General features: G+C 36.1%; 1 long non-coding RNA gene across 1 annotated transcript in view; it reads right to left on the minus strand.

The window, feature by feature from the left end:
* LOC116423320 overlaps positions 1 to 9,469 on the minus strand; it is a 29,368-nt gene extending 19,899 nt beyond the window's left edge. Inside the window, exons 1-2 of the long non-coding RNA XR_004233875.1 lie at positions 9,409 to 9,469; positions 8,953 to 8,988 (exon numbers count right to left, since the gene is read on the minus strand). This is a non-coding gene — a long non-coding RNA (uncharacterized LOC116423320). The remainder of the gene's footprint in view (positions 1 to 8,952; positions 8,989 to 9,408) is intronic.
* Positions 9,470 to 10,926: the final 1,457 nt, after the last annotated feature.

Below are 10,926 nucleotides of genomic sequence, written 5' to 3' on the forward strand. Positions count from 1 at the left end.
ATTGCGAGGCCATCAATAGATCCCAGGCCAAGCCCCATTTGGTCATTGTTTGGATTCTGATTGACTCAGATTGAATGTAAATAGCTACCATTTCTGCTTTCGTCAGAAACCCTGAGGGTCTTCCACTCCCCGATTCATATATTTATTTATTTAGACTTTTTTTTGGACTTGGTAAAAGAGAAGATTCTTTGCCTCAATTGTTACCTGGCTTTAATCACTGAATGGGTGCACCCTCAGTGAAACTGAGACCTGTTGAAGTCCTGAGCTTAAAAAGGCCAACGTCTCCCACTGCCTCCAGGGCTATTTCCAGTCATCCTGATCTTTATCTGGCCACTGTACCCAGATGGCTCTGGAGGGGAAAGTGAGGCAGGTGACCTTGCCCAGTCCTTCATTTTAACCCAATTCACTTACATGTCATGACATCATCTTCTTCATGTTATGGGTCTTCTTCCATAATGAAGGACAAACAACAATCTTTCATGATCTGAACATATTACAAATTTGTTCTTATTGTTTATTGATGGTTTTTAACATCATATTTATTTCAGTAGAGCAAAATATTGCCTTAAAGGCTGTATTCCTTACAAAGTATTTCCTATTCAAAGCTTGAAGTCATATTGATGAGATTAGATCCAGGGAACCAAATGATGATGTAGGGTTCCTTGTAGTCAGGGAGTTAAATGATGAGATTAGTGGCAAGTTTGGGATTCAGGGAACCAAATGAAGAGGTTTGGCTCCCCCAAATCCCCTTTAGGATTTGATGCAGGGTAGGGAGTTGTGGGAACCCCCTTTTGGCAGTGTAGAGGTCCTTCATAAAGGAATTTACGAACCCAAAAAGCTAGACTGATAAAAAGAAGTTTATTATTGGCATTGGGAATTCAGCCTTTGCTATGCATGAATAGAAAGACTGAATTCCTTAGTGGCAGTACAGAGGTATAAAGTTTTGTTAAGGAAATAGGTGGGGAAGATAAAGAGAGGGTAACATTGAAAGAGAATATCATTTCAGCAGGCAGAGGGTTCCTTGGCATGGCATAGCATGTTAGGTCCTCTGCAAGGACTGAGCTTAAAATTGGCTCTTTTTATAATAGAAATCTGAGACAGAAGTTTAAATCGAATGAGATTCCCTCAATGCTGTCACTGCTCCCAGGCCTAGATGAGACCACTTACTGGGAGTGGTTTCAAGCCAACAATAGGGGTCAAAAAAAATCTAGATTTCTGGCTAAATGAAATTACTTCAACTAGTCCCATCAAGATAAACCATCTTATCTTGGTTCCCTGGGGTGGGTCTCTCTTTGGATTCAAAGAGAATTTCTCTTCCAAGGAACTTCAAGTGCTCATTACCAAAGTCAGAGAGAGAAAGAGAAAGAGTTTTGGGGCTCCCCTCATCAATATAACATACCTTGAAAGTTGTTTGATGACCCCATGGTGATTAATTCTGTTTGTGTTTCTCAATAGTATTTTGTTTTTCCAAATATATATAAAGAAAGTTTTCAACATTCATGAAGAAGAAAACCTACCAGAGTAATCTGGATTGCTAGAGATAGCTGAGTCTAAGGATGAAGGCACATTCTCAGCCGCAGGAACTTAAGATTTGTACCCCATCTCCTCTCATCAAAGTTGATTTTCACTTGTCAAATGCGTTCCTTTTACAAAAACATCTACAGCATTCCATGTCTCCATTAGTTGTCTTTAATTACTGAGAGAAACCACTGTCCATCAATTCATGGACTGCCAGCTAGTCTAACTAATAAATTGATTATTAATTACCCAGAAACTCTGTCAGGGTTTCTCATTCATAACAGTTGATTGCCCAGACTTAAATGATGGGGAAAATGTTAATAATCTAGATTAATCTTAAAAGTATGCCATGAATACTTTTTTTTGGGAGGGGGCTGGTTATTATACATTTACCAGTTAAACATTTGTTAGTCCAACAAATTCATTTTATAGAGAAGAAACTGAGTTCTGTCCTTTTCTGGATCTCTGTGGTACCTATCAATGTCAGAAAAGGAAAGCTTAGTTCTGAGTCAACTCAGTTTCTCTATCCATAACATATCTATTGATCTTTTCCCATTCTCATTATATAGAAATGCACATGAAATAAGCAAGAGATGCATAGAAATGAAGCCAACAGTCTCTTGGCGCAGAAACTACAGATACAAAGACTCTTTCCAGCTTACCTGTGCATTGTGACACCCACTTAATTTATCTGGGCAATATGGAATATAGCAGCAAGCAATGATTTTGAAAATGAACATTTTATTTTCTTCTTTCACAGAAAAAGAACATTCTTCAGCCTTTTTAATTTAAAAGTCAACCCTTTTCATACACCCATGAGAGAGGGTTAGCAGAATAGATACATTTAGTTATAAGGAACATTAAGCAGTGTCTCATCTGCTTTCTTTTCTATGTATGCTCTTGAGGTAATAAGATTTCTACAAATTGTTATCTTTATTTCCTCTGGGCCATGAATTCAGCAAGAGTTTTAACTGCATAATTAACTCTAAACTCAGTCAGAATAAGTCTGCTCTCCTTTTATTCATGACCTTTTGATCAGAGGTCAAAGTTAAAATGATCAGAGAAGCTAAAATCCCATACCTGATTCTGTGTCACTCAAAATGTCTTTAAGTGGTATTTTTTTTACATGTTGCCTCCTCTTATGCTTGGTTACTGAATTTCCAATTGTAAGCTCACGAAATCAATTTCTGATTAAATTTGACAATTATCTTGTACCCTTCTAACACACCTTGTTTCTCCAATATGATTACACTTAAAAGAAGTATTTATTGAATGCCTAATATTTATCAATTCAATCAAAAATACTGATTAAGCATCTACTGTGTTCAAGAAACAAGAGCATGTTATATCAGATGGAAAGCAGTTTTACTTCTAACACATACTTAATGTGTGATACTGAGCATGATATTTAAGGTTTCAGTGGCCTTAGACAATTTTCTCAAACTACAGATTACAAAGAAAGAATATTTACAAAACTTCCTTATTCAAATGAAAATCACAAATCTAGTAAAAGAAATAAAGTAATTTGATGAAAGATAGACTTAACTATTGGTGTGGCTTGAGTACAAAGTTCCTGAGAGAACATTGGTTCTATCATTTTATTTATGGAGGAAATGTATTTGTAAGGACACATAAAGTATATCTGAGTCATTTTCTTAAATCATTCATAGCTTAAATCTACTTAAATCTTAAGTGAAATGGAAAAAAGCAAAATTTTTTAGAATATTTTTCTAAGTACCCCAAAAAAGATTTTCAGTGAATACATTTTCCCTTAATTCTTATTTCATTTCACCATATTAAATGCGATTGAATTGATGCAATAATGATGGATTTGGAGGCCCAAAGAGAATGTAACAATGCCATTGTTTATTTTTACAACTCCTAATATGCTGCTCCATTCATACAGTCCATTCTACACAGACTCAAATCAAACAAGTTAGGGTATAATTTAAAATTTGCAAAATGTAACACAATTATTCATAATTTTGGGGGATAGGATTTCATGCTTCTATCCCATTTGTGATTCTTCACCCATAAAGAATTAACTATTCAAGTCAGGCCTGTTTGCAACATCAGGTATGATCTGCCTATCAGTATATCTTCTCCAAAGTTGTTTTTTTTTTTAATTGCCACAATGCAGACTATAGATACAAGTAACTCATATCAGTTATACCACTTAAAATATAATAGTAAAAGGGATCTGGGGGTTGGGTTGCTGCCCACTTATATCTTAGGTTTTTATTCTGTCCCTTATAGAAAATGCATTGGAGTTCCCCAATAACTTCTGAGGGGAGAATCTATTTATTTGTTTATCCAAATAAAACTACTTTTTAACAAGATGCTTCACTTCAATTTATTACTTTTGCTTCCTGAAATGATAACATTCGAAGGTGATTGGGGGGAGAATGTGAGATAAACTGAAACAGTGACAAGATGCCTACAAAATTTATACAACAGAGTATGCATTTTGTATCCATGGAGCAAGAAATAAAGCATAAAAATAAGTTAGTCATGTAGGAAACACTAGGAAACAGCAATTTGGCACATATTTAGAATCAAATAGATGAGGTAATTTGATTAGGGGCAAATCTAAGCTATTAGTGTGATTTAGGCACAAAGTTGCAGGAAGACCACTGCTTCTCCCATTTTCTTTGGGGAGAAAAGACATATGTGAGGGGGAGGATTAAGCTCTCTGTTCCAGGTTATCTGAGCCAGCTCAAGCTGGGAACATGCAAACTTTCAATGTTCCCAAATTGGTATGGTTAGATCCAAAATCTGATTACTATCACCTTGGTCTTAGCTCTGCAAATTCCTGACCTGGATTTGGGTCCTGAGCAACAACAGACTGTTACTGGATTCCGCCACTGTCAAGCCACTGGGAAGCTTTGCTGATTCTGAGCAACAGAACTACAGTTTTTCTTTTGATCTGAGATTCCTGCCCTGAGTTTTCTTTTGTGGGTTTCAGACTGGGCTGAACCTGGAACTGAAACTCATTTATGCTTCTAGGATTTGAACCTCTTTGTTTATACTCAGTTCTTAACTTGTTCTCTAGAGTTTAGGTACTGTAACCTACTACATGTGTTATGTCATTTGAGCCTTATATCTGAGAAGTAGATGATATTATCCCCACTGCACAATTGAAAAAACGGAGGCAGACAGGGGTGATCAGTCAATAAACATTTATTGACTATCTATTGATATAATTTATTGATTATCTATTATTGACATCATACTATATAAGGCACTTAAGTTACGTGTCTGATGCTAGATTTGAATAGTAGTTTCCTGATCTACCATTCATACCTCAGATAAATTCCCAGAATTTGTGATAGGCCTTTCTTGGAAAGCTTCCAGCTTTCACTTCAACTTCTTGCCAATATCCCTCACAAGTGACATTATATTCTTACCTAGAATAAGGATTTTTACAGTTTCTTAAAAAAATCAACTATGGTCCACTTGACATCTGTAATTGCATATCAGTACATCAAAATAAATATCCACACTTAACCCAGCATCCCAGATAATCATCTTCAGGTGCTTTTCGCAGCAAAAATACATCAATAATAAATATAACAATGTAAAGCTTAAAAAGCTACTATAGTAACTTCAGGCCTAAATTACATGCAAGAAATATTACATGTAAATATCACAGCAAGGGAGGGATATAGAGAATACAAGCAAATGCATATAACAGGGAAACAAAGATAGAGAAATAATGACATCTCTAGAATAACAAAAAAAGTGGAAAAAAACAGCATATACACAAATAAACAAGTAACAAAACCATGTACAGTTAACAGGCTTGTAAAATACATTGCATGATATTAGTACAAAAGCAGCTAAACACAAAGAAATGGGAAAATAATGGTTTACTCAAAACTTGTAGTGATTAGCACATACATCAATGAACATATGCACATATATGCAAGGTACAAATTACATGGGTAAATATGAATTTATAATTTCTTTTCCAGTTTCCATTGAACTACAGTCCTACATTCCTCAATTTGAATTTCTGGATGGCTTTAGTTAGCTAAAAACTGAGAAGTTTCAAAGGCTGAAGTTCTAGACAGAAAATGTATAGGTTCTAGATCTAAGGTTCTTGTTCCTACTTGAATTGGTTGCTCTGAGATTTATCAAAACTGGTCATTTATAGTAAGATACCTTCAGTGGACCAGAACTGGAGTACTTTAATATTACTGTCTCATTTCTGGGCTTGTCTCACTTCTGAAAGTCCCTCATCAGCTCTTATTGTCAATCATCCATAAGCATCTGAGGCAAAGAGGGTTGGTTCAATAATGTTCACATAACCTGGCATGCTGTCTGATGAAAGTTCCAGACTCTCATTTGTACTGTTTAATGTCACTCATTAACCAAAATAAAAGGCACACACACACACACACACACACACACACACACACAGAGAGAGAGAGAGAGAGAGAAAGAGGGGGAGGGAGAGAGATAGACAGAGACAGACAGAGAGGGAAAGAGAGAGACAAAGAAAAGAGAGAGAGAGAGAGAGAGAGAGAGAGAGAGAGAGAGAGAGAGAGAGAGAAGGAGGGGGAGAGAGAAAGAGAACTACACATACATCATTTAAAGTGATTTTTCAAGAGAAGTTAATTCCATGGTTTATCCATATTATTTGATTGTAGCCAAATGACTGAACAATTTCACAACAAATTTGGTATCATTTTTGTGAGATTTGATTAAAATATATCAGAGATGGAATTATGAGATGGCATAAGTTGGGGCAAGATTATATAAGGTACATATGTAATTGAATTTCTTTAAATGTGGTTCAAGTAGAACTCACTTTTTGACAAATTCTGTTCTAAGTGAATGCAGCTAGGTAGTGCAGTAGATAGGCTGCTGGGCCTTGAGTCAGGAAAACTCATTTTCATGAGATCAAATCTAGCCTTAGATACTTCCTAACTGGGCAAGTCACTTAACCCAGTTTGTCTCAGTTCTTCACCTATAAAAAATGAACTGGAGAAGGAAATGGCAAACCATTTCATTATTTCTTTCAAGAAAACTTTAAATGGGATCACAGAATCAGATCCTACTGAAAAAATAACAGAACACCAACAAATTCTATGATAGTGAGATCCTCATGTATTCTGGTAGTTATTAAATAAAGCCCAAAGTGTTTCCTGAGTTCTGTGTTTCAGTATCATCCCCATGAGCTTGGATCTGAATAGCCCCTGAATGTTAATGAACTTAAATAATGCAAAGATTTCTTTTCAAAGGCATCATCATTTTAGATGCTCTGTTGCCTTGAACGCCTTGCTGGGAATGTTCTACCACCTCTTGGCATTTTCTCTAAGGGCATCCCCTTGTGATGCCTAATTAGAAATAATAATGATATAAATACCTAAGTTTTTTAACCATGTCCTAGACAAGAGAGTTTTAGGAGTGTGATTCTTCTTTTGATTAATACTTTTGAAGCTCAGTTTCTCATGAACAGAGATAAGCTGAGATGTTACTTAGTTAATAGATTTTAAGTAACATTTTTTTCATAATTTTATCAGAGAACCAATACTTGGTTCTTAATACTTGGGCTGGGTGTTATGAAGATTTTTAACGACTCATGAAAGGTCAGAGCAAAAATATGGTAAGAAACACAATGTTATATGCTTTTTATGGTACTCAGGAAAGGAGTAAGTTTTAAAGAGATTTCAGGATTAATGTGTGTGTTTTCATACTCATGAGAAAAGCTTGGATTCTCTAAAGAAAAAAGGAGAAAATAAGAAGTTTGCTCATTTAACTCAAGCAGTCATTATTCTTGTTACTGTTTGTCCTTTGTCTTCAAACACAATCATGATATCAGAGAGGTAATGCCATAACATGTGAGGGAGTTGGATTTAAGTGAGGGAGGGCTGGGTAAGGTCACCTGCCTTACTTTCCCCTCCAGAGACATCTGGGTCCAGTAGCCAAATATAGATCAAAATGATTGGAGGTGGCCTTGGATGCAGTTGAAGACCTTGACCTTTTTAAGCCAAGGTCTTTATTAAAAAGTCTCAGTTTGTGAGTGGATGTCCATCAGTTGGAGAATGGGTGAATGAATTGCGGTATATGAATATTATGGAATAATATTGTTCTGTTAGAAATGACCAACAGGATGATTTCAGAAAGGCCTGGAGAGACTTACACAAACTGATGCTGAGTGAAACGAGCAGGGCCAAGAGATCATTATATACTTTAACAATAATACTAGATGATGACCAGTTCTGATGGACCTCGCCATCCTGAACAATGAGATCAACCAAATCATTTCCAATGGAGCAGTAATGAACTGAACCAGCTACGCCCAGCGAAAGAACTCTGGGAGATGACTAAAAACCATTACATTGAATTCCCAATCCCTATATTTTTGCCCACCTGCATTTTCAATTTCCTTCACAAGCTAATTGTACAATATTTCAGAATCTGATTCTATTTGTACAGCAAAATAACAGTTTGGTCATAAATACTTATTGTGTATCTAATTTATATTTTAATACATTTAACATATACTGGTCATCCTGCCATCTGGGGGAGGGGGTGGGGGATAAGAGGTAAAAAATTGGAACAAGAGGTTTGGCAATTGTTAATGCTGTAAAGTTACCCATACATATAACCTGTAAATAAAAGGCTATTAAATAAAAAATAAAAGTCTCAGTTTGACTAAGGCAACTGCCCATTCGGGGATTAAAGTTAAATAAGAAAGAAACCAAAGGATGGCCTTTAAAAATGTGTGGGTTTGTGTGTGTCTGTGTGTGTGTGTGTGTATCTGGAATGGGTTTCTGGCCAAAAAAGAAATAATTTCTATTTACATTCACTCTGAAGCCATCAGAGCCCAAATTAAGACCAAGAGGGTTGGCCTGGCACCTTTTGTTGGCCAATCAATGAAAGCCAGAGTGGTTTGAGTTTAAGGCATGGTCCTTAAAAAAGAATCTAGCCCATGAACTCCAAGACATCTTGCAAGGTTGCATCTCCAGATATCCTGATCTATATCTGGCCACTGGAGTAGCCCAGACGGCTTTGAAGGAGAAAGTGAGGATAGTGACTTTGTGCAGCCTTCTCTCATTTCAACTTGTGTGTCATGACGTTACCCCAGATGTCAAGGTTGTCTTTGAGAACAAAGAATAAACTTCTGTGAGTAGAAGCTGCCTCACTGAGAACCAGGTGACCAGACCTTTGCTTTTTTTTTCTTCTTTCTTTCTCTTGTTTTTTTTTTTCTTTCTTTCCTTTGTTCTCTTTTTTCTATCTTTTTGTTCCCAAAGGAATCTAAATTTTGATCCTTGAAATCCTTCAAAATGTCTTAGGATTCATGGGCTAGAGTTCTTTCTTAAGCCTAACAATCTTAAGCCCAAACAATCATTAAATATTTTTAATCACTTACTGAGTGCCAAGAACTGAGCTAACCAACAGCAATAAAGGAAAAATAGTTCCTACCTTCAAGGGCCTTGAGTTCTAAGGGTTAGATAGCATCTACAGAGATGGATACATAAAAGATAAATACAGCGTAAATGTAAAGTAGCACTGATTTGGGGGTAGGGAGGGAGGTATTGGTAGCTGTAGGAGATGGGAAAAAACCTCTTTAGAGAGTAGAGATTGAGCTGAGTCTTAAAGGATTCCAGGGATTGTAAAGTTTGGTGTTAGGAAGAAGATAATGATGGTAATGACTAAGTGAACATAAAAATTAATCCATTAGAAGTATGGGTAGCTGTTTCGTCATTTTGGGATAGTAAGTACACCAAGATGACTTTATAAGTAATTATGTCCTTCATGCTACTTAGTAATTGTTCCTTTAAACCATAATCATCCCACTTAACAACAAACTGCCCCTGGCATCTTATCAACTAATAAACAGCTTTAGCTTTCAGAGTTGCCTCTGTTTTTGCCACTAACCTTTCCTGTTCCCTCGAAATCACAGCATGCACTGAGAAAGCCTGATAGCATCAACAACTTCCCTGTGGAATTATACAATCAGCAGTTTGATTTTCAAATCAATACCACTGTGGAGTTCCCATTCCAACAAAGGCGTGGCCAATGAGCAAATCACTTCGGAAAATTGTGCTCATAAAGTGGGAGCCAAACAGCTTCATCAGAAAGGAATGTTTTCAGGCTGAGATTCAGTAAGGCTATTTCCGACCAAAGTGACTTTTTGAACATTTCTGTTCCCAAATGTGAAAACAGAGGTAACAACATGTAGCTATTGACCAAATCTTAATTAGATTAATCAATCAGGTATGTATTGAGTACTTGCTATGTACCTGGCACTGTGATAAGCAGCACTATGAGAGATAATAATAATAACTCACATTTATATTGTGCTTTGAAGTACACAGAGTGCTTTTCTTACAGCAGCTCTGTGGGGTTGGGAAATTCAAATATTAGGAGCATGGATTTCAAGCTGGGAGGTATCTTAGAGGTATTTGTGTCCAGCTTATTCACCTTACAAGTGAGGAAACAGAGTAGAAAGGTCATGCTACTCCTCGAATGTCAAACAAGTAACAAGTGGGGTTTCAAACTCAAGTTCTCTGACCCCAGAATCATTGAACTACACTACCTTTCAATAACAATGGTTGACATTCAAGGGTTATGAAGCACTTTGTGTATATATATATATATTCATTCATTTGATTCTCACAACAACACTGTGAAACCTGTACAAGTTTGTTTGTTTGTTTGTTTTTTTGAGAGGGAGAGGGATTACTTCAAAACTATTCCACAAGATATCTTCAAAACTTAGACTGGCAACATTATGCAAGTCACATCTCAAGAACCAGATATGCAATGATTCTATCTGGCAGGTCCCAGACTGCAGACAAGTCTCTTAGCTGTTTAGAGTCTCAGAGGATACCTAGGACCTAACTAAGGGTTCTCGTAGGGATGCCAGTTCTGCCATTTACTACTTTTAGGTAGATAAAAGAGATTACTTTAATCCCTCTGGGTCTCAATTCCTCATCTGTAAAATGATGGGATCAGATTAGAGCTCTTCTAAGTTTGAATAAATGATCCTACAATACATTTAAGTCACATATGGGTTGGGATCTGCTTTTGTGAAGGAAACTTCAACACATGGAAGTAATGAAATCACAGATCACACATTCAAATTTGGGATTCAACTAATTAATACATTCATAATAGCAATAACAATTATGTTTTGCAATTTTCAGCTCTTTACAATTTATAAAAAAAAAACCTTTAATGTGTATTAGCTAATTTAATTTTGACAACAATTTTATGAGTTTGCTGGGACATAGATTGGCAATAATATTTTTGGAATTTTCTGTTAATTGTATTCGTATGTCAAAAATGATACTTCCCAAAAGTGGATATGTAAACAAAACAAAATTTTTAAAAATTAGAAACACTAGATTAATGTCAGGAGGTCACTATTTAGGCAAAGTATCTTTTTAAATT

This window comes from Sarcophilus harrisii, chromosome 4 (assembly GCF_902635505.1).
Source record: "Sarcophilus harrisii chromosome 4, mSarHar1.11, whole genome shotgun sequence".
NCBI lineage: Eukaryota > Metazoa > Chordata > Mammalia > Dasyuromorphia > Dasyuridae > Sarcophilus > Sarcophilus harrisii.